Source organism: Periplaneta americana, chromosome 9, assembly GCF_040183065.1.
Source record: "Periplaneta americana isolate PAMFEO1 chromosome 9, P.americana_PAMFEO1_priV1, whole genome shotgun sequence".
NCBI classification, from domain to species: Eukaryota; Metazoa; Arthropoda; class Insecta; order Blattodea; family Blattidae; genus Periplaneta; species Periplaneta americana.
The window spans coordinates 10,912,298-10,938,311 of NC_091125.1; the positions used below are offsets into that span (position 1 = coordinate 10,912,298).

General features: G+C 39.1%; 1 protein-coding gene across 26 annotated transcripts in view; it reads left to right on the top strand.

The window, feature by feature from the left end:
• Positions 1 to 26,014, top strand: part of LOC138705774 (uncharacterized) — a 307,903-nt gene that overhangs the window by 265,475 nt on the left and 16,414 nt on the right. For all 26 annotated transcript variants that reach the window (XR_011333771.1, XR_011333770.1, XR_011333777.1 and 23 more), the window contains one exon: positions 18,229 to 18,400. The gene's annotated coding sequence lies outside the window, so the exon portion shown is untranslated. The remainder of the gene's footprint in view (positions 1 to 18,228; positions 18,401 to 26,014) is intronic.

Below are 26,014 nucleotides of genomic sequence, written 5' to 3' on the forward strand. Positions count from 1 at the left end.
ATGGTAGATCTCATGTCAGTTCTAATTGCCAGTTTCCATGCCAGATCCGATGCTAGATCGCATGACAGATCCCATGCTAGATCGCGTGCCAGTTATCATTCTAGTTTCTGATGACAGCTTCCATGCCAGTTCCCTTAAAAGGTCTCATGCCAGATCCCTTGCGAAATTCTTTGCCAGATGCCATGCCAGCACACCCTTGACAGCTCCCATGCCAGATTCCTTGCAATCTCCAATGCAAGCTCTCATTTACGGCTTTCTTGCCAGTGATCCCAAGGTAGATCCCTTACTAGCTCCCACGTCAGATCCAATACTACCTCCCATTGCCAGTTCCCATGCCAGCTATTCCATTGCTGTTCCCATGCCTCATTCCATGCCACATCCCACTGCCCTTTCCCATGCCAGATATATTAGGAGGAACCTTACCAGATCCTTTGCAAGTTGTCAATGGAGCTCTCATGCCAGCGATTCCATATCACCTACAATTCCAGAACTCATGTCAGATCTAATTGCCAGCTTCCATGCCAGATCCGATGTTAGATCGCATGCCAGATAACATGCTACATCGCATGACAGATCCCATGCCAGATCGCAAGCCAGCTCCCTTGCCAGATGCCATGCCAACGGTCCCATGCGAAATCCCATGATACTTTCCATCCGAGATGCCATAAAAGCTTCCATGGAAGATTCATTGCAAGATCCCATGCCAGTGCCCCCATGCGAGGTCCCATTGTCATATCCTTCGCTTGCGCTCTGATGCTAGATCCCATTCCGGATTCCTTGCTAGCTGCCATACCAGATTAACTCCCATGCTGGCTCTCACTGCTAGATCTCGTGTTAGCCCCCATGTCACCGATGTTAGTTCGCATGACAACTTCCATGCCAGATCCCTTACAACGTCTCAAGCGAGATCCAATGTGAAATCCCTTGCCAGACGCCTTGCCAGCACACCCGTGTCAGCTCCCATTTCAGATTCCTTGACAGTACCCATGCCAGATTCCTTGCAATCTCCTATGCAAGCTCTCATTTCCGGCTCTCGTGCCAGTGATCCCAAGGTAGATTCCTTATCAGCTCCCACGTCATATCATATACTACCTCCCATTGCCAGTTCCCATGCCAGGGTTCCCATGGCAGATACCATACCTGATTCCATGCCAAGTCCCCTTACCCGTTCCTATGCCAGATATATTGGGAGGAACCTTACCAGACCCCTTGCAAGTTGTCATGCGAACTCTCATGCCAGCGATTCTATGTCACCTACCATGCTAGATCTCATGCCAGCTCCCATTCCAGCTGACATGCCACCTGCCACACAATGTATCATGCTAGATAACACATCACCAGCCATGCTGGATGCCATGCCAGCTTACATACTAGCTGCCATTCTAGTTAACATACCAGCCTCGAAACTAGATTCCGTGGCTGCTCCCATGCTAGCCCCCATGCCACCTTCCATGTTAGACCTCATGCCAGCTATCATGGCAGCTCCCACGCCAGCCCCTATTCCAGCTCCAATGGTAGCCCTCCTGCCAGGTCCCACACCAGCCCCCATGCCACGTCCAATGACAGCCAATCTGCCACTTGACATTAAATTTGCCATGTTTCGTGTCAGGATAAGTGCCTGTATCAGTACCTTAGATGTCATACGTGGTCCCAAGCCATCCCCCCTTTAAGCAACCATGCCAGCCTCCCTGCCAGCTCCCATGCCATCCCTCATGGCAGCACTCCTGCCAAGTCCCATGCAAGCCCACTTGCTAGGTCCCATGCCTGGCCCCCTGCCACTTGAAATTCAATTTGCCATGCTTCGTGCCAGGATAAGTGAGTGTATATGTGCCTTTGATGTCATGATAGGTCCCATGTCAGCTCCCATTCCATCTGATATGCAAGCTCCCACGCCAGCTTCCATGCCAGCCCACATTCGAGGTCCTATGTCAGCTCCCATACCACATAAATTACCACCAGCAATGCTGGATGACATGCCAGCTGACACAACAGCTGCCGTTCTAGTTAACATCCCTGCGTCGATCCCAGCTGCCGTGCCAGCTTCCACGCCAGCTGCCATGCCAGCCCCCCTGCCAGGACCCACACCAGCTCCCATGCCAGCTCCCTCGCCAGACACCATGCCACTTCCCATGACAGACCCCAACCCTGCCTCCATCACTGGTCGCAGGCCAGCAACCCCGCCAGGTCCCACAACAGTACCCTTGCCACCTCCCACGCCAGTTCTCATGCCAGATAAAATACCACCTTCCATGCCAGATCCCATTGCCAGCTACCATTCCTGACACCCTGGGATTGCTCCCATGCGTCCTCCCAGTGCCATTATCTTTGTTTGCGCTACTATGTTATATCACATTCCACATTCCTTGCCAGCTCCCATATCAGGACCAAAATTAGCTCCCATGCAAGATCTCGCTTCTAGGTCCCATGCTAGCCCACTTGTCAACAATGTTATTTCGCATGACAGTTTCCAAGCCAGATACCCTAAAAGGTCTCGTGCGAGCTACCATGCGAAATCCCTTGCCAGACACCATGCCATCACACCCGTGCCAGCTCCCATGTCAGATTCCTTGACTGCTCCCATGCCAGATACCTTGCAATCTTCCATGCAAGCTCTCATTTCCGGCTCTCTTGCCCAGTGATCCCAAGGTAGATCTCTTATCAGCTCCCACGTCAGATCCTATACTACCTCCCATTGCCAGTTCTCATGCCAGCGATTCCATGTCACCTACCATGGTAGATCTCATGTCAGTTCTAATTGCCAGTTTCCATGCCAGATCCGATGTTAGATCGCATGACAGATCCCATGCTAGATCGCGTGCCAGATATCATTCCATTTCGGATGACAGCTTCCATGCCAGTTCCCTTAAAAGGTCTCATGCCAGAACCTTGCGAAATCCTTTGGCAGATGCCATGCCAGCACACCCTTGACAGTTCCCATGCCAGATTCCTTGCAATCACCAATGCAAGCTCTCATTTCCGGCTCTCTTGCCAGTGATCCCAAGGTAGATCCCTTACCAGCTCCCACGTCAGATTCAATACTACCTCCCATTGCCAGTTCCCACGCCAGATATTCCATTGCTGTTCCCATTCCTGATTCCTTGCCACGTCCCATTGCCCGTTCCTATGCCAGATATATCAGGAGGAACCTTACCAGATCACTTGCAAGTTTTCAAGGGAGCTCTCATGCCAGCGATTCCATGTCACGTACAATGCCAGAGCTCATGACAGTTCTATTTGCCAGCTTCCATGCCAAATCCGATGTTAGAACGCATGCCATATATCATGCTAGATCGCATGACAGATCCCATGCCAGATCGCAAGCCAGCTCTCTTGCCAGGTGCCATGCCAGCGATCCCATGCGAAATGCCATGATACCTTCCATCCGAGATGCCATTACAGCTTCCATTGCCACCTCCCATGTTAGAACCCATGCAAGATTCCTTGCAAGATCCCATGCCAGTGCCCCCATGCGAGGTCCCATTGTCATATCCTTCGCTTGCGCTCTGATGCTAGATCCCATTCCGGATTCCTTGCTAGCTGCCATACCAGATCCAATATTAACTCCAATGCAGGCTCTCACTGCTAGATCTCATGTTAGCCCCCATGTCACCGATGTTAGTTCGCTTGACAACTTCCATGCCAGATCCCTTACAAGGTCTCATGCGAGATCCCATGCGAAATTCTTTGCCAGATGACATGCCAGCACATCCTTGACAGTACCCATGCCAGATTCCTTGCAATCTCCCATACAGGCTCTCATTTCCAGCTCTCGTGCCAGTGATCACAAGGTAGATTCCTTATCTGCTCCCACGTCATATCCTATACTACCTCCCATTGCCAGTTCCCATGTCAGCGATCCCATGGCAGATAACATACCTGATTCCATGCCACGTCCCATTACCCGTTCCTATGCCAGATATATTGGGAGGAATTTTACCAGATTTCTTGCAAGTTGTCATACGTACTCTCATGCCAGAGATTCTATGTCACCTACCATTCTAGATCTAATGCCAGCTCCCATTCGAGCTGACATGCCACCTGCCACACAATGTATCATGCTAGATAACACACCACCAGCCATGCTGGATGCCATGACAGCTGACATACTAACTGCCATTCTAGTTAACATACTAGCCTCGAAATTAGATGCCGTGGCTGCTCCCATGCTAGCCCCCATGCCACCTTCCATGTTAGCCCTCATGCCAGCTATCATGGCAGCTCCCACGCCAGCCCCTATTCCAGCTCCAATGCTAGCCCTCCTGTCAGGTCCCACACCAGCCCCCATGCCACGTCCAATGACAGCCAATTTGTCAATTGACATTCAATTTGCCATGTTTCGTGACAGGATAAGTGCCTGTATCAGTACCTTAGATGTCATGCGTGGTCCCAAGCTATCCCCCCTTTCACCTCCCATGACAGCCTCCCTACCAGCTCCCTTGCCAGCCCCCATGGCAGCACTCCTGCCAAGTCCCATGCAAGCCCACTTGCTAGGTCCCATGCCTGGCGCCCTGCCACTTGAAATTCAATTTGCCATGCTTCGTGCCAGGATAAGTGCGTGTATAGGTACCTTAGATGTCATGCTAGATCCCATGTCAACTACCATTCCATCTGATATGCAAGCCCCCACGCCAGCTTCCATGCCAGCGCACATTCGATCTCCTATGTCAGTTCCCATGCCAGATAAATTACCACCAGCAATGCAGGATGACATGCCAGCTGACACAATAGCTGCCGTTCTAGTTAACATGCCTGCGTCGATCCTAGCTGCCGTTCCAGCTTCCACGTCAGCTGCCATGCCAGCCCCCCTGCCAGGACCCACACCAGCCCCCATGCCAGCTCCCACGCCAGACACAATGCCACTTCCCATGAAAGACCCCATGCCTGCCCCCATCACAGGTCGCAGGCCAGCAACCCTGCCAGGTCCCACAACAGCCACCTTGCCAGCTCCCACGCCAGTTCCCATGCCAGATAACATACCACCTGCCATGCCAGATCCCATTGCCAGCTACCATTCCAGACACCTTGCCATTGCTCCCATGCGTCCTCCCAGTGCCATTACCTTCGCTTGCGCTACTATGTTACATCACATTCCACATTCCTTGCCAGCTCCCATATCAGGTCCAAAATTAGCTCACATGCAAGCTCTCGCTGCTAGGTCCCATGCTAGCCCACTTGTCACCAATGTTATATCGCATGGCAGTTTCCAAGCCAGATACCCTAAAAGGTCTCATGCGAGCTACAATGCGAAATCCCTTGCCAGACGCCATGCCATCACACCCGTGCCAGCTCCCATGTCAGATTCCTTGACTACTCCCATGCCAGATACCTTGCAATCTTCCATGCAAGCTCTCATTTCCGGCTCTCTTGACAGTGATCCCAAGGAAGATCCCTTATCAGGTCCCAATTCAGATCCTATACTACCTCCCATTGCCAGTTCCCATGCCAGCGATCCCATGGCAGTTCGCATGGCTGATTCCATGCCACGTCCCATTGCCCCTTCCTATGCCAGATATATTGGGAGAAACCTTACCAGAACCCTTGCAAGTTGTCATGCGAGTTCTCATGCCAGCGAGTCCATGTCACCTACCATGTTAGATCTCATGTCAGTTATAATTGCCAGCTTCCATGCCAGATCCGATGTTAGATCGCATTACAGATCCCATGCTAGATCGCATGCCAGATATCTTTCTAGTTCGGATGACAGCTTCCATGCTAGTACCCTTAAAAGGTCTCATGCCAGCTCCCATGCGAAATCCTTTGCCAGAGACCTTGCCAGCACACCCATGACGGCCCCCATGCCAGATTCCTTGCAATCTCCAATGCAAGCATTCATTTCCTGCTCTCTTTGCCAGTGATCCCAAGTAAGATACCTTACCAGCTCCCACGTCAGATCCTATACTACCTCCCATTGCCAGTTCCCATGCCAGCTATTCCATGGCTGTTCCCATTCCTGATTCCATGCCACGTCCCATTGCCCGTTCCTATGCCAGATATATTAGGAGGAACCTTACCAGATCCCTTGCAAGTTGTCAAGGGAGCTCTCATGCCAGCGATTCCATGTCACCTACTATGCCAGAACTCATGTCAGTTCTAATTGCCAGCTTCCATGCCAGATCCGATGTTGGATCGCATGCCAGATATCATGCTAAATCGCATGACAGGTCCCACGCCAGCTCCCAAGCCAGCTCCCTTGCTAGATGCCATGCCAGCGATCCCATGCGAAATGCCATGATACCTTCCATCCGAGATGCCATAACAGCTTCCATTGCCAACTCCCATGCTAGCACCCATGCAAGTTTCCTTGCAAGATCCCATGCCATTCCCCCATGCGAGGTTCCATTGTCATATCCTTCGCTTGTGCTCTGATGCTAGATCCCATTCCGGATTCCTTGCTAGCTGCCATACCAGATCCAATATTAACTCCCATGCAGGTTCTCACTGCTAGATCTCATGTTAGCCCACATGTCACCGATGTTAGTTCGCATGACAACTTCCATGCCAGATCCCTTACAACGGCTCATGCGAGATACCATGTGAAATCCCTTGCCAGACACGTGCCAGCTCCCATTTCAGATTCCTTGCCAGCTCACATATCAGGTCCAAAATTAGCTCCCATGCAAGCTTTCACTGCTAGGTCCCATGCTAGCCCACTTGTCACCAATGTTATTTCGCATGACAATTTCCAAGCCAGATACCCTAAAAGGTCTCATGCGAGTACCATGCGAAATCCCTTGTCAGGCGCCATGCCATCACACGCGTGCCAGCTCCCATGTCAGATTCCTTGACTGCTCCCATGCCAGATACCTTGCAAATTCCATTCAAGCTCTCATTTCCGGCTATCTTGCCAGTGATCCCAATTCAGATCCTATACTACCTCCCATTGCCAGTTCCCATACCAGCGATCCCAGGGCATTTCCCATGCCTGATTCCATGCCATTTCACAATGCCCGTTCCTATGCCAGATATTTTTGGGAGAAACCCTACCAGATCCCTTGCAAGTTGTCATGCGAGCTCTCATGCCAGCGATTCCATGTCATCCACCATACTAGATCTCATGTCAGTTCTAATTGCCAGCATCCATGACAGATCCGATGTTAGATCGCATGACAGATCCCTTGCTAAACCGCACTCCAGATATCATGCTAGTTCCCATGAAAGCTTCCATTGCAGATCCCTTAAATGTCTCATACGAGCTCCCATGCGAAATCCTTTGCCAGATGGTACTCCTGCACACCCTTGACAACTCCCAAGACAGATTGCTTGCAATCTCCCATGCAAGCTCTCATTTCCGGCTCTCTTGACAGTGATCCCAAGGTAGATCCTTTATCAGCTCCCACGTCAGATCCTATACTACCTCACATTGCCAGTTTCCATGCCAGCGATTCTATGGGAGTTCACATGCATGATTCCATGTCACGGCCCATTACACGTTCCTATGCCAGATATATTAGGAGGAACTTTACCAGATCCCTTGCAAGTTGTCAAGGGAGCTCTCAAGCCAGCAATTCCATGTCACATACCATGCTAGAACTCATGTCAGTTCTAATATCCCAATTCCATGCCAGATCCCATATTAGCTCCCATATCAGTTTCCTTGTTAAAGCCCATGCTAGCTCCCATTGCTATATCCCATATTAGCTCCTATGCCAGTTTCCTTGTTATATTGAATGCTAGCTCCCATTGCTATATCCCATATTAGCTCCCATGACAGTTTCCTTTTTAAATCCCATGCTAGCTCCCATTGCTATATCCCATATTAGCTCCCATGACAGTTTCCATGTTAAATCCCATGCTAGCTCTCATTGCTATATCCCAAATTAGCTCCCATTACAGTTTCCTTTTTAAATCCCATGCTAGCTCCCATTGCTATATCCCATATTAGCTCCCATGACTGTTTCCTTGTTAAATCCCATGCTAGCTCCCATTGCTAGATCCCATATTAGCTCCCATGACAGTTTCCCTGTTAAATCCCATGCTTGCTCCATTGCTAAATCCCACATTAGCTCCTATGCCTGTTTCCTTGTTAAATCCCATGCTAGCTCCCATTGCTATATCCCATATTAGCTCCCATGTCAGTTTCTTTGTTAGTTCCCATGCCAACGACCATTGCCAGCTCCCATGCTTTATCCCATGCCAACGCTTCAATGCTATATCCCATATTAGCTCTCATGCCACTTTCCTTGTTAAATCCCATGCTAGCGCTCCCATGCTAGATCCCATAATACCTCCAATTTCAGTTTCCTTGTTAGCTCCCATTGCAACGTCCATTGCCAGCTCCCATGCGAGATTCCATGCCAGCGCTGCAATGGTATATCATATTAGCTTTCATGCCAGTTTCCATATTAAATCCCATGCTAGCTCCCATTGCTACATCCCATGCCAGCACCATTGGAGACCTACCAGCAGAAGAAGACGAAGAAAATGTGGAAATTATAACGAAGATTGGCCGCTGGTCTTTTGTACGACATGTATTTTGTGGGGTTCGCCTTTTTAGGCGTAAGTAGATATAAATGTTATATCTCAGAGCCATTTTCAGATAGAGCGTTCTCGGTATGTTCCTACGTTTCCCTCACCACTTGTTCACAGTTAAGCAATTCTGTTACAGTTTTTTTACTTGGTTATTTAACGACGCTGTATCAACTACGAGATTATTTAGCGTCGATGGATTTTGGTGATAATGAGATGATATTTGACGAGATGAGGCCGAGGATTCGCTATAGATTACATGACATTTGCCTTAAAGTTGGGGAAAATCTCGGAAAAACCCAACCAGGTAATCGGGAATCGAATCCGCGCCCGAGCGCAACTCCGGAACGGCAGGCAACGCCTTAACCGATCGAGCTACACCTGTGGTTCTCTGTTACAGTAATATTGTAGTAGACTACTTATATGTGCGCACTCAACGTTACAAACAATGAAAACTTTCTCTCTTTTTTTAAATTGAATAGGGAACAATATTATTCCATTATATGACTTATTTTTAATGAAAATTGTACACTTATCAATTTGCGTTATATTATTAAAAATGTTAACGTTTTCACCATACAGTATGATATCTTCAGATACGAGTTAGAGATATCTAATGAAAAACAACATAATGCAACACAAAATGTGAAGAAAATACGTGTTACAGTGTGGTTTAGGATTGTCAAGATTAAAATGTTAAAAACCGTGAAACACTTAAGCATACTTGAACAATCAAAATGTTGTAAATTTGCATATTTAATTGAACTAACGATGTTAAATATGTTGAAGTGTGTGTGCGTAAATGCTACTAGGCAAATAGTTATATTTCATAAAAGGACATATGGAAACCTTGAACAAGGTGTAGTAATTTTGTGATACTGAGATAGTATTAACCATAGACAAGTAAATAGAAGTATTAATATAAAACGTATTAAATATGCATATTTAACAAATATATGACACATTAAAAACAACAATAATGTTATTTGAAAAATATGTGATTATACTGTGATGTGAGTGCAATGAGCGATGAAGAAATTTATTTAAACATTATATTAATTTTTCGCAAAATAATCTGCCCTCAATGAGGGTGACCATAAAGATCCAGAATAAAAGCACTACAGAATAATTTAGAAAGAAAAAAAGATTAAATACACGAATTGTTCAGTATAAAAAAATCCAGAAAAATATAAACCCAATAGGATCATCAATGGCCAAAATATAAATGGTAATGTAATATTTGGATTGAATCCTTAAAAATATTCAATAAAATTTTTTGAAGATCAAGAAATCGAAGACGGAGTGTTTTCAAAATACTACATGTGAATTTAGGAAGTGTGCTACGTGCTCAATAATTAATTAAAAGTGATCATAAATACTGCATTTGAATATATATTGTGTAATTGAATTTGGTTACCATTTTTTGTAATACGTTGTAATAGGCTATAATGGACATCAACTTAATATGTACATGCAAGAAAATGATTAAGTTTGTTATGCCTATTTCATTTTTTATGTAATTTGATGTATAAATGTATATGCCGAGGGTTGTTTAATGTAAATTGAATAACCAGTAATATAGATTATAAAGTATTGTTTAATATGCCATTACACAAATGAGTGAATGCACTAAATATTATTTTGTATTGCATAAATATCAAATATTTAGTTGAACTCGATACATTACTTACATACGTTGAAGATATTTAGAATTTGCCAGTTACTATTATGATGTGCTTGAAGCTTAGTGAGACTGTTCAAAGGTAAAGTTGAAGATGTACACACGAACTTATAAGAAGCAATTAATTATGTTGATATATTTGATATTGATGTATATCGTCGTTGAGATTGAAACTTTATTACGTATCATAAGCAGGCTTCGAGACTTTGGACCCGATACAATAAGTTTACTGTGCATGCACTATAGGTTGTTGACTCGCTGCAGGTAGATAGAGATGTGTTGAGGTAACAACGTTGCTATTTAGAGTAGAGTACGGTAGTATGGGGAAACACACATATGTACATTCTGTAAGTAAATATACATTAAACAATGATAATGTCAAAAGAATGTGAAAAGCATTTATTCTCCTGTCTTTTATAAGCATTTGTTTAATTATACACAGTGTTAATGTTGGAAATAAGCATGTAGGAATTTCAATTTTTTCATTTATCCTATTGTTCGTCTTTAGGAAGTGCAGTTACGGTACCGAATTGCAATGTACCTACTACAAGATACATTATCAGTGTCTCTAACGCAAATCTTTTTCTGTTATCTGCCAAAGTTTGTACTGTAGAAAGCTGCGCTCTACGTCGCATGACGTGATAGGAGCAAAGCGAAAAAACCTAACATCATTGCAGTCTCTAAGAGACAGTCCTTTACTGTCGGGTGACTCTATGTCCACTAATTTGCTGTTCATGTTACACAATGTTCCATATCCGTTATTTTTACATAAAATTGATTTCCACTTCTGTTTTAAACGTTCAGTACCGCTGTACTTGATGTCTCATTAATTCTCTGCATTATTTTCTAAATTAATTTGTGGGCTTCCGGCATCTCTTGCTCTGACTTTTCTAACCGTGTAATAGTTCCAGACACAGTTTGTATGAAAACCAAATTATTCGTCAGAACCTTCAAATCCAGAGCGTTTTCCTTTGCGTATTTCTTGGCATTCATTCTACAGTACCCCCACCCACTGTACGCTTTATCACTATACTCAGTACGCCGTTATGCGGATTTCCCACTGAGCTGCTCTATTGGGTCCGAAGTCTCGAAGCCTGATCATAAGTGATGTGTGTAGCAATGTGTTTCGCGATGTATTTTAAAAGTATAAAATTAATACTTTCCTAATTCTACACATTATATCCATAACTGGATCGAAGAAGATGTATAATTATATACTCCTCACGGAAGTTCATGTAAGTCATGTAGTATCGAATTGGGTTGTCTTGAGAGGCAATGTATGTTGTTACGACGTAACATACGCAATTGTTATATTCTGGATTCAGGATTCTGTAAATATTATATAAAACTAATGAAAAAACTATACCGTTTAAGAAAGAGTGTGTGCTATGTGAAGTTAAGAAAAGTGAAAACAAAGCGAAAATAAAAGCCAGAAATAGGCCTACTTTAATTAATCAAAAGAAATTTACATAAAAAATTAATCATATGATGGAATAATATTCTTCTCGTTTTAATTTGATACTTGACGTATTGTAATTCCGAAAAAATGAACTCAAAATCTCAATTTGCTTTGCGGCCTCTTTCGTTATGTGCATAGAAATATGTATCAATCTCACTCTCGGTCCCTTGGTTCCACTCAATTTGGCGACAATTAAGCTGCATTTTCCATTTAATTCTTTCATTTCCCTTTAGGTAAATCATGCTTAGGAATATTTAGAGCTGTATATTATGCATTAATCATATTTTTATGGCCAAACATGAGGAAAGGAGTGTACGTTCTTTTTTGTTTCTATTTTTTTCACACTTCCGTCCCACAAATCTCTTTTTCTCTTGCTGCCACTAGACTGCACTGAATTTAATGTGGGAATGGCAACAGACTTGGTGCAAGCTAAGCTCATGCATTTGATTCGCATGTTGAATGTAGTTAGCAATTAAGGCCAATGCAACTGATTCTGTGAGAATATCAATTCAGTTCCGGAGAGAGACGGAGATGAGAATCACAACTCAAAAGTGGAAATTAAAAAAAAATATATGTTATTAAATACACAGTTGGTGAGTATTTGTGTAAGCGCTTTCGGAAATCACAGCGTACTTAAATTTTAAGCAGAGTGCAGGAAAACGTGTTATTTTAATATACAGATACTTCTTTTAGTTTGGAATATTGAAATTGTTAACTATCTGAATGTGGCTCCTGAGACGTTTCATTGTAAAAACCAATAGAAAGCAGCAACAATTCATAGTACAGCATAGTATAGTATAGTAATAATAATAGTAATACTAATAGTTATAGTTGTAGTTATACTTATAGTTACAGTTACAGTAAGAGTAACAGTAATTACTATAGTAATAGTATAGTATAATATAGTAGCCTATAGTGTATAGTATATAGTATAGGCCTACTGTATGGTATGGTATAGTATAGCATACAGTATAGTATAGCATGGCATACAGTATAGAATAGTATAGAATGACATACCGTGTAGAATAGTATAATATGACATATAGCCTGGTATAGTATATAGTATAGAATAGTATATACTATGGTACACAGTATAGTATATAGTAGATTATACATTATAGTATATGGTATAGTATATAGTACAGTACATAGTATAATATATAATATGATATGGTGTAGTATATAGTATGGTATACAGTATGGTAGGCCTATAAGGTATAGTACATAGTATAGTATATGGTGTAGTATATGGTATAGTATATGGAAGAGTATATAGTATAGTATATGGTATAGTATACAGTGTAGTATATGGTATAGCATGCAGTATAGTGTCGTATATAATATAGTATACAGTATAGTATATGGTACAGTATATAGTATATTATACAGTATAGTATATGGTATATTACTTAGTATAGTATACAGTATGGTATATGGTATAGTATATAGTATAGTATAAAGTATATTATATGGTATAGTATATAGTATACATTATAGTATATGTTATAGTATATATTATAGTATACAGTATAGTATATGGTATAGTATATAGTATAGTATATGGTACAGCATATAGCATAGTATACAGTATATAATATGGTATAGTATATAGAGTATAGTAATAGTAATAGTTATAGTTATACTCATAGTTATAGTTACAGTTATAGTTATAGTTACAGTAACAGTAACAGTAGTTAGTATAGCAATAGTATAGTATAGTAGAGTGAACTATAGTGTATAGTATAGGCCTACTGTATAGTATGGTATAGTATAGTATACAGTATAGTACAGTATGGCATACAGTATAAAATAGTATAGAATGACATACAGTGTAGAATAGTATAATGTGAAAAGTATAATATAGTATATAGTATAGTATAGTATACATAATATTATATGGTATAGTATATGGTATGGTATATAGTATAGTACATGGTATAGTATATAGTATAGTATATGGTATAGTATACAGTATAGTATATAATATACTATACAGTATAGAATATAGTGTAGTATATGGTATATTATACGGTATAGTATACAGTATAACATAGTATAGCATACAGTATAGTATATGGTATAGTATATGGAATAGCATACAGTATGTAGTATTGTATATGGTATAGTATTTAGTAGTATACAGTGTAGTATGTAGTATAGTATATAATATGTTATACTGTATAATATTTGGTATAGTTTATATTATAGTATAGAGTATAGTATATGGTATAGTATATGGTATAGTATATAGTATAGTATATATTATAGTATATGGTATAGTATATGGTGTAGTATATAATATAGTATACAGTATAGTATATGGTATAGTATATATTATAGTATACAATATAGTATATAATATAGTATACAGTATAGTATTTGGTAAAGTATATGGTATAGTATACAGTATAATATACAGTATAATATATAGTATAGTATACAGCATAGTATATGGAATAGTATATTGCATATAGTTTTGTTTATGGTGTAGTATTTAGTACAGTAAACAGTATACTATGTAATATAGTATATAGTATAGTATATGGTATAGTATATAATATGGTATACAGTATAGTGTACAGTAAGGTATACTGTATAGTATTTGGTATAGTATATATTATAGTGTACATTATAGTATATGGTATAGTATATAGTATAGTATATGGTATAGTATATAGTATAGTATATAGTATAGTATACAGTATAGTATATGGTATAGTATATATTATAGTAATTGGTATAGTATACACTGTAGTATATAGTATAGTATATGGTATAGTATATGGTATAGTATACAGTATAGCATATGGTATATTATATGGTATAATATGTAGTATACTATACAGGATATTATATAGTATACTATACAGTATTGTATATGGTATAGCATATAGTATAGTATACAGTATAGTATATAGCATAGTATACAGTTTAGTATATGGTATAGTATATTGTATACGTTATAGTATATGGTATAGTATTTAGTATAGTATACATTATAGTCTATGGTAGAATACAAGATAATATATGATATAGTATATGGTATATAGTAGAGCATAGTGTACAGTATAGTATAGTATAGAGTATCGTATAGAATATATAGTATATTATACAGTATAGTATATAGTATAGTATGGTATAGTATAGTATAGTATAGAGTATCGTATAGTATATGTAGTAAAGTATACAGTATAGTATATAGTGTAATATAGTATAGTATAGTACAGTATAGTATAGTATACTATAGAATATTATAGTACAGTGTAGTACAGCATAATATAGAGTATCGTATAGTATATATTGTATGGTATACAGTATAGTGTAGTATATAATAGATTATAGTATGGTATGGTATAGCATACTATAAATAATATATTATACAGTATATTATAGTATAGAATATCGTATAATATATAGTCTAGTATACAGTATAGTATATAGTATAGTATAGTATAGTGTAGTAGAGTATAGTATAGTATAGTATAGTTTAGTATAGTATAGTATAGTGTATCGTATAGTGTATATAGTATAGTATACAGTATATAGTATAGTATATAACATAGCATAGTATAATATAGTATAGTATAGATTATCATATGTACAGTATATTATCGTATACAGTATAGTATAGTATATAATATAGTATAGTATAGAGTATCGTATAGTTTATATGGTATAGTATACAGTATAGTATAGTATAGTATAGTATAGTATAGTGTAGTATAGTATAGTATAGTATAGTATAGTATAGTATAGTACAGTATTGTATATGGTACACTATAGTATTTAGTACAGTGTAGTATATAGTATATGGTACAGTATAGTATATAGGACAGTATAGTGTAGTGTAATGTAGTGTAGTGTAGTGTAGTGTAGTGCAGTGTAGTGTAGTGTAGTCCATGTATTGTGGGTCCCTATCACCACGGCATGGCGCGTCCTCAGGTTGCGGATAGAGGAGACGGCCTCCAGATATGGAGGGTAGCTGCGAATATATTGAATAAGCAGTCGTGGACAGCCGATAAGGGGTGGTCCTCCAGCTTGGGGGTTGGACGAAGGGCTAACAACCCATGTCCGTAAAATCCAGCTTGTTACGAAACCATACAATAAGCCTCGGAAATGAACCTCCAGGTTTTTAAAAGCCATTTGTAAGGAAGCATATTTTTGCATAGTATAAAATAGTTCAGTACAGTATAAAGTATGGTACAGTGTATAGTATAGTATGTTATAGTATATAGTATAATATATTATAGTATATTTTATTATACAGTATGGTATATTATAGTATAGTAGTATAATGTACAGTAATATATAGTATAGTGTGGTATTGTATAACATATATATATATATATATATATATATTGTAGTATTGTATTATAATATATAGTATAATATAGTACTGCATATAGTATAATATAATATAGTATAGGGTAGGATATAGTGTAGCAGTGGCCTCCGCTAATATTTTACCAGAACACAATATGGCAGTAATAATTTCAGCTGAATTAAGATCACATTCAAGTTACAGAAAATGACGAACATTTTTCCTTTTATATTAATTTTACTATTCACTACGACTAAGATGTACTGTAAGTTACGTAAAACCGAACACATCCCGTTGGTGATGCCCGTTCGCTATACTGTAGATAGTACAAATAATTCGTATTGAAAAATAACAGATAGCGCTGTAACCTGTATAGTCGACATCTAGCAGCCTGCTGTGTCTATGCGAGAGCGGGAGAGAGGTGTCGGCTACATGACGCTACTCCCCGGTAACTATGACAACAGCAGTTCAACCAATAAGATAGCTGGTTAGAAGGGTGTTTAAACTTAATAGAACGCGCGAGGGAGCCGATTTGGAGACGTCCTACCCACCGCTGACAACTGTACTGCTTATAGTTACGGCCGGTTTCGACTGTATTGGGAAGCTCTCTCTCTTTCTCTCTTCTTGGTTTTAGAAAATGAGTCACGTGTTGTTAGTTTTCTCCCCCTGCGTAAAAGTTTTCATTTATGTTGTTAGATTTTCTCTTGTTTGTGGGTGTTCTTGTTATTTTATTCTTTTGTGTTACGAGACGTATTTACTTATACAGTATTTTAAATATATCGAGAGTTTAGAAACAAATTCAGATTTGTCTCTAGCTTCTTCTAGTAGCAGTTATTCAGTATATTGTGACCTATTTGATCGGTTGGCGAAGAAAGAGGAACGTCCAGTTAATTTGCTGTAAAATTAGACTATGTAATAGTATTGAGCAAGCCCTGATTCTTAGGTTCGAATCAATTTTGTTGCTATCTACTTACTCTCGAAATATTGCTTTTCTTATTCGTTTTATGTAGCAAAGCGTAACATTCTCAAATCCAAGTCGACCTGGTTGGCGAGTTGGTATGGCGCTGGCCTTCTATGCCCAAGGTTGCGGGTTCGATCCCGGGCCAGGTCGATGGCATTTAAGTGTGCTTAAATGCGACAGGCTCATGTCAGTAGATTTACTGGCATGTAAAAGAACTCCTGCGGGACAAAATTCCGGCACATCCGGGGACGCTGATATAACCTCTGCAGTTGCGAGCGTCGTTAAATAAAACATAACATAACATTCTCAAATTCAATATGACGTAATTGGTAGGTTAGGGCTTGGAGTGTCCTAAAGAGAGGCAATCTTTACCAAGCCGTTGTAATATATTAACAGTATGTTGTTTATTTTTATTTTTTTTTTCCCCGTAAAATCATATAAATTCCTAAACATAAGATTTAATATCCTAAAGCATAAATTGGAAAACCTAATTTTAATTTCTTAAAATCTATAAATTCTGCGCTTGGTAATGAGGTATGTCACAGGCCTTATATTTTATATTCTCATCAATCACGTCTTGGCCTCCTCAACTTTCAAACCCACCGTCCGCTACTGCTAGTTGATACATTCTGTAGCGCAAAATAAAGTAACAAAATATCTCTCTTCGTACTGTAAAGTTCCGTCACTGAGCTTGTCTTTCAAGAAACTGAGTTCCGGTAGCCTGTACAATAACAAGATTTTGAAAGGAATCCTGAAAATTTACAACACTCCTATAATCTCCACCCTCATTTGAAGGGACTTGGTTTTATTGCTACCGAGACAAGATAAACCTTACCAGGTATACCTCCGAGATCGTGGAAAGATAAAAATATACGCACATCATAATCTGTCAGCCGGAGTGTAATCATCCCCAGCACACGAGTCCCTTTCCCTACTCCATCTACTCCAGATATCACTAGCTGTGTTAAAATAAATTCCAAGCGTTCCGAAAATTTTGGAGGCCTTTTACAAATCTTTCAGAATTTTCGAAACAATTTCAGGAATTACAGGCCTATGTATGAAAGTAATGTAGGCTATGCAGTTTCTTCCAGTATTGTAGGTTTACAGAGACATTTACCTGCGATAGAGAAAATTTTCAGAGAAAGTGACCTCTAAATGTTTCATAGAATCCACTCATTTAGGAATAAGACTAATTTAAACGCGTCAATCTACATCTTGGGACACACAACTTTAGTTCTGTTCTGTAGTGAGGCAAATTACTGCATTTATAGCCCTTAAAACTTCTCCATCCTCGATTTAAACTTTAAAATTCATTATTCCACATTTCTGAAATTTTCTAGGGACATCAGGAGCCCATGCAGTTGGAAGGCATCATTTCAAAATGACATGCAGCCCATGGAGTGGGAGTCTGCAACAAACCCAGTCGAACATTTGGCTACAACAGAATACCAGACAATGGAATGGGATACCCAATGGAAGTAATGCTAGTGAACTAATCGTTTCGCCAACAAGGTAAGATCTTGCGGCTTTCATCTTCTTTATTAGGTCACATAACTTAATTAGCATGAACTATTACTCCAGCAGTATTTCTGGTCCGCACTGCACTACCAGGAAACTGAGGGTTTAAGATTATTTACCTCCAGAAATATAAGGCTTTTGTTTTGAGAATTATTATAGTTAAATGATTGCGTAATAGATCAACTATTGACCAGATATTTTGTATTCGACAGATAATGGAGGGTACAGTGCATCAGTTATTCATAGATTTCAAAAAGGTATATGACTCGATCAAGAGAGAAGTTTAATATGATATTCTTATTGAATTTTGTATTTCCAAGAAACTAGTTCCATTAATTAAAATGTGTCTCAGTGAAACATAAGCAGAGTTCGTATAGGTCAGTTTCTGTCAGATGCGTTTCCAATTCACTGTGGGCTAAAGCAAGGAGATGCACTATCACCTTTACTTTTTAACTTTGCTCTAGAGTATGTCATTAGGAAAGTCCAGGATAACAGAGAGGGTTTGGAATTGAACGGGTTACATCAGCTGTTTGTCTATGCGGATGACGTGAATATGTTAGGAGAAAATCCGCAAACGATTAGGGAAAACACGGGAATTTTACTGGAAGCAAGTAAAGAGATAGGTTTGGAAGTAAATCTCTAAAATACAAAGTATATGATTATGTCTCGTGACGAGAATATTGTACGAAATGGAAATATAAAAATTGGAAATTTATCTTTTGAAGAGGTGGAGAAGTTCAAATATCTTGGAGCATCAGTAACAAATATAAATGATACTCGGGAGGAAATTAAACACAGAATAAATATAAATGCGTGTTATTATTCGGTTGAGAAGCTTTTATCATCTAGTCTGCTGTGAAAAAAGTCTGAAAGTTAGAATTTATAAAACAGTTATATTACCGGTTGTTCTTTATGATTGTGAAACTTGGACTCTCACTTTGAGAGAGGACCATAGGTTAAGGGTGTTTGAGAATAAGGTGCTTAGGAAAATATTTGGGGCGAAGAGGATGAAGTTACAGGAGAATGGAGAAAGTTACATAACACAGAACTGCACGCATTGTATTCTTCACCTGACATAATTAAGAACATTAAATCCAGACGTTTGAGATGGGCAGGGCATATAGCACGTATGGGCGATTCCAGAAATGCATATAGAGTGTTAGTTAGGAGGCCGGAGGGAAAAAGACCTTTAGGGAGGCCGAGACGTAGATGGGAAGATAATATAAAAATGGATTTGAAGGAGGTGGGATGTGATGATAGAGAATGGATTAATCTTGCTCAGGATAGGGACCAATGGCGGGCTTATGTGAGGCCGGCAATGAACTTCCGGGTTCCTTAAAAGCCAGTATGTAATAAGTAAGTAAGTAAGTATGTAAGTAAATAAGTAAGTAAATGATTGCATTTTCCTAACGTCTTGAACGGGCAATTTTAACGACGATAGAACACTATGTTCCTTCGTATAGGTTAATGTTATGTTTTATTTACCGACTGCGGAGGTTATATCAGCGTCGCCGGATGTGTGGGAATTTTGTCCCGCAGGAGTTCTTTTACATGCCAGTAAATCTACTGACATTAGCGTGTAGCATTTAAGCACACTTAAATACCATCGACCTGGCCCGGGATCGAACCCGTAACCTTGGGCATAGAAGGCCAGCGCTATACCAACTCGCCAATCAGGTCGACTTTCGTATAAGTTTTGTGTCTTTTGGGATTTAGGCAAAACCAACTGTTACAGACCGCGTACAAAATTATCAATCACAGATCTAAGAGTATGTACTGTATAGATATGGAAAAAAATTTGGAGCTCCCTTATTGTTCAAGTTTCGGTTACAACACACTGCGCATGTGCAGTAAACGAGTGCCCCTGTAATATGCTACTTGTGGACAGTAGTGCGAAACTGTTGCCTACTTACCAGTGGACTTCCATCAAGACTCGCTCCATGAAAGAATTTCGAGAAGAATAAGTACTCAGCGCTTATGAGAATGCGCAGCACTTCTGTTTCATTACGATTTTATTGAGACGGGCTGTTCGCTCCTAGTAGCGCCTGTTCGGTCTGCTTAGCTATGCTTTTTCTACGTGAATCATCAGAGGACTGAAAGCAAGTAACGGTCTCTTAAGGTACGTTTTCCTCGGTTGTTGAGTTTATTTACACACGCTTTAACATCTGTGGCCACATCGCGTGTGTAGGATCTTTGGGTAATAATTTGGTCGTTTTTACTATTGTTGAGTTCCTGTTTCTATTGTCGTGTGTTAATAATGTAGATGACTTGTGTTCGTGTGACTGAATTTAGATTTTGATTAATATTTATGATATTGATGATTGAGACGATGATAAATCATAGTATTTAATTTTCAATTCGACATTGGCGTTTGTGAGGGAAACCATGAAAAACATCAGTCAATTTGGCTGGTTACGGGGTTTGAACCTGGACCTGCCTGTTGCGAGTCTCAGACGTTAATGTCTGAGCCAACTCGCTTGGTCTAATTTATTATTGTTTTGCATAAAGAATTAACAAAATTGAGGGGTCCAGTCAGATATGAGAATAAACCGCAATTAAAATCTATACTAATAATAAATCTGTAGCCAAAATTTTTCTGGTAATTTTCGATTTTCCAAAAATAATTGGTCCCAACATATATAATTAACCACCCTGAAACCGAAAATCGCTTTTTTGAAATTTTTGTTTGTATGTCTGTCTGTCTGTCTGTCTGTATGTTTGTTACCTTTTCACGCGATAATGGCTGAACCGATTTCGATGAAAATTGGAATATAAATTAAGTTCGTTGTAACTTAGATTTTAGGCTATATGGCATTCAAAATACGTTATTTAAAAGGGGGGTTATAAGGGAGCCTGAATTAAATAAATCGAAATACCTCGCTTATTATTGATTTTTGTGAAATATGTTACATAACAAACGTTTCTTTAAAAATGATTTCTGAAAAGTTTTATTCTATGAAAAATTTTGATAGGACTGATATTTAATGAGATAAATGAGTTTTAAAATTAAAATAACTGCCATCTAAGGCGGTGTATTGAAATAAAAAACAAATGACTTCGTCTATAAGGGGCCTTGGACACAACAATCGAAAGCTGTGAAACATAGCCTACAGACAATGTTTTTGTGTTTGTATGAAGTAATATCAGAAGCTAAATTAACCGATTTGTATAATTAATTATTATTTCATCATTGGAAATTGTAGTTTCTCTGGATGGACATAATGCTATAATGTTATTACAGTAACTTGTGAGTGAATTGAGGACAGGTAAGATTAAAATAGCTTCTTATGCACAGAAAACTTGATAGGTTATTCTGTATATTCATTTCCTGTATTTCTTATAATAATGTTTATGAACATATTCATTTTTATCTCAGAGAATTAACGAACAAGGGGAGTGTATTGATTTAGTATGCAGTAATAGTGCGTTAGATTAGCAATCCATTATTTTATAATTCAAATTTTAACTATGCTCAATTGAATCGTGTTAAAATACATAAAATACATATGCAATAAATGTAATACAAAAAATTGGGTAATGAGCCAAGCAGATTATGTTGCGCTGTTGTAAAAGTTATTCCTCCTGAGATTCAAAAGCTCCCACAACAAATTAAAAACTTTCTAATTCGAGTACATCCGTTATCAACACACTTTTTCATAATATAATATAATATAAACATAATAATAAATCTGTAGCCAAAATTTTTCTGTTAATTTTCGCTTTTCCAAAAATAATTGATAATAGCAATTGTCATTGCACCAAATGAGTGGTCTCTGGATCAAAATGATCGCATTTTAATATTTTAAATACAATTTAAATTAAGTAACATATTAAACGATTTATCCTTCTATCAAACACGAATGTTCCCTGGATCAAATGTCCTATTTTAATTATGTAATTACTTTATATTTATTTCTAACGGGTGCAGCGGGGCGCACGGGTACGGCTAGTATTTACATAAATTTAAATATTCTGCCGTCTGTGCTCATAAATTCCAAATTTTACAGATTTTAAATATAAGCTATCATTAGAATAATATATTGTCATAGAATTTAGTCCGGAGAAATTATTTCCTCACATTCAATGAATGTGGCTTTTTGGCTTGTCTCCTCCTTTGACTGGACTTTACGATTTCAGAAGTAACTTTTTTTTAAAGTTATTGGCATTAAAACGGATATCCTGAGTATTTATTAACTGTGTAAAATATGCTTACTTAAATACACATGTGAACATCGGATGCTTCGTTACACTGTTAGTACTATTGAATTCCACTGAGTTACGTAATTTATGGTACGAACGAAAAGCCGCCACTGAAATATTGCTTACCCGTCCGCTCCTATAAATGCACTAGCGGGCTCAAGGGTAAGAGACGCTAGCACGAGCGTGCACCCTCCTGACGACCCCTGCGTTAATCGATACCTATCCTCATACGAAACGATACTGAGAATACGAACAATATAGCATGTCAAGCATCCCGTAGGGAGGGGATAGTTTTCAAGATTCGAATCGTGTGCGACGTCTGGCCATACCTAGTGTAGTCTCAAGTTTCGTTCGCGGAGAACACGATTGGACATATTCTCATTCTGCGCATGCGTGAACTCTGCCGTCTGCTAACTCACTGATTTGCAGTATGTCCTGTGTGCGTTATATTCAATGGTAGTATAATATTCTTAAATTGTATATTCGTGTATTTTGTAAGTGAATTTAAAATTGATTTAGACGCAGATACACTTGTTGTTTATGTGCATGCAAGGCATGGAAGGGACAGCATAAGAAGGGCCTAGTACAGAGAGTTCTGTTACATAATATAGCTTGACCGTGTGGCGCGTAACTTGCACGAAGATCATGCAAAACGCGACAAACCGTTTTAAGCATTCTCGACAGTCCAGTTGAGTTTCTCTGTAGAGTGGTTGTGTTGACGTTACTTTCCGTGTAATTCTTCTGCTGTGTTGGTGAAGTGTTTAGATTTAGGAGTGGTGTGTTGCATGGCCTTCGTGCCACGTGGAAAACTGGAGAAAGACGAGATAAAAACCCAAACTGCAGTCTTTTCCGCGACAAGAGTTACTATATGAATTTTTCACATGAAATTTCCAAGCCTTACCGGGACTCGAACACCATGACAGGCGGATCTTTAACCACTCAGCTACCTGAGTGTCTGTCTGCACAGGCCGGCCGCCTGCTTGCCGTGAGCTCTATACCAAACTGGGAAAACCACTGCAATGTTCTTTCTGTCTGAAAGCGTGATTGTAGAATCACTGCGACGCCATGTTGGAAGTGGTATTTCTCTCTCTTTCTAACTAATTTGTATCAATCAGTCTTTCATGGAGTTCATGTTTTATAGGCGCAATAAAGATAACAAAAATGCATAGAAGTTGTGTGATATTTGGTTCTTCGGAAAAACAAAGAATCCATTTCCATAGTTAGACCTAAGTTTATTCTGCTTGTGTTACGAGAAAACCGAAAGTAAACGAAGCGATACTGTAGGCCTAGGCTAGTCATAGTTCGTTAAAGTAATTCTGACCAGGTAATATATTCATTCTACGAGGTGTAATTAAGTAAAAGTTTGTCCTGTGAAACTGCCGTTAACTGAGGGAGTAAGAACTTGCCACCTTGCGACATTTTATAAATGCACGAACACTATAAATAGCGTTAGAAATACTTACACAGCTAAATTAAATTTAAAACTAAGCTCAAAATAATTCTACCTCCATCAACATAAAATAACTACGAAAAGAATAGCCTGACAGAACACCAATAATTGCTGTACCACAGTAATGACGATTCAATTCTTCCGAACAAAACAGCTGCCTACCACTGATAATGTGAAAAAGTCGCTACTTGTCAGGATGTACTCTGGGTGCTGTTTCAGTGGTTGCCATGGTGACGACTTGAAGCTGTTGCAGTAGATCTATACTGTATCCACAAAAACCTGGTTTCTATTCACAAAAACTTGAGGTTTACAATGGGGGTCGAAACACTTCTCTGTACCAACGAAAGTTTTATGAACGCTGTCCTACTTTTCTACGGATCGCATGAAGATTTATTAAGGGTAACTATCTCGTAACAAACACTGTAGCATAGAATCTAAATATTTATACTTCATAATTTGTATAAAATACTAACCAAAAGATAAAATTTAAATAGCTAATAGGCCATCCCCTTTTATAAATAAATAATAGATAAACAGTTCAATAGCTAAATGACAACTGTGAGCAGTTTGAGATGAATATAAATGCAAATAAGACAAAGACCATGGTCGTAGGAATACAAATAAAGAAGGTAAACCTGCGAATTCTAAATGAGGCAGTAGAGCAAGTGGACAGCTTCAAATAATAGGGGTGTACTACGAGAGATAAGCTGTGTTGGAAAGAGTGGGTGAAGAAAGAATGTGCTGAAACTGATCAGGAAGAGGAAAAGGAATTGGTTGGGTCACTAGCTGAGAAGAAACTGCCTACTAAATGATTCACTGAAAGGAATGGTGAAGAGGAGAAGAGTTCGGAGCAGAAGAAGATATCAGATGACAGACGACGTTAAGATATAGATCCTAATATGAGAAGATAAAGAGGAAGACAGAAAACAGGAAATTTTTGAAAAAGCTGGGTTTGCAGTGAAAGACCTGCCCTTGGGCAGAACATTGAATGAATGAAAGAGTTCAATTTGAAATAGACCTTGCATTGCGAGGAATGACGCTTAGTACATTTAAACGAAGTTCTTTACTAAGGCAGGTTACCTCTGAGGTACCCTCGGATGTCGAATAACTATTGTATATTTTACAACTGGAATGTTAACTTTATACACGAGTAGTAGGTCAATACCACAAAAAGTATGATAAACTCGTTTGAATTAATGTGTATGTTTTAAAAATATAACAAGATGAAAACGAGTACAAAATAGAGGCCTAATTTTATTATGGCTCCTCTATTTTCGTGATCCAAAAAGATTCCATCACAATCTATCTGAGGAAGCCAAATTGGAACAAAGTGACCAATTAACTAGTATTTCATAATATTATTATCTCTCTTACACAAACGCAGAACGGGTTAACGAAAATTCTTAAACATTTGGTCTGACTGGTTTCTTCCGAAGATGTCCTCAGACGTGGGGCGGAAGCCGAGTGATCTATGGCCTCACCTCACTTCATCCCCGTTTGGTCTGATTACGTGGTTGGATTTTTCCGAGGTTTTCCCCAACCATAAGGCAAATGCCAGGTAACCTGTTTGCGAATCCTCGGCCTCATCTCACATCTCGCAAAAAATAATTGTAATCTTGTAAAATTTTGACTTGTTCCACATCTTATAGCTTCATTTCTAATGTAAGATCCATGAAATAATATATACATACATACATACATACATACATACATACATACATACATACATACATACATACATACATACATACATACATACATACATACATACATACATATATGAATGCATGAATGAATGCCACATTTGTATCAGTAACTTAAGCGGTGTGAAAGCTACACTATGAAAACATGGACTGCTATGATCTTATAACCCAACTTTATGCTTTGCAGAATATAGTTTCCAGGCAACTGTACCCACTCAATGTAGTCCTACTTATCTTTGGTTTTGGAAATAACCC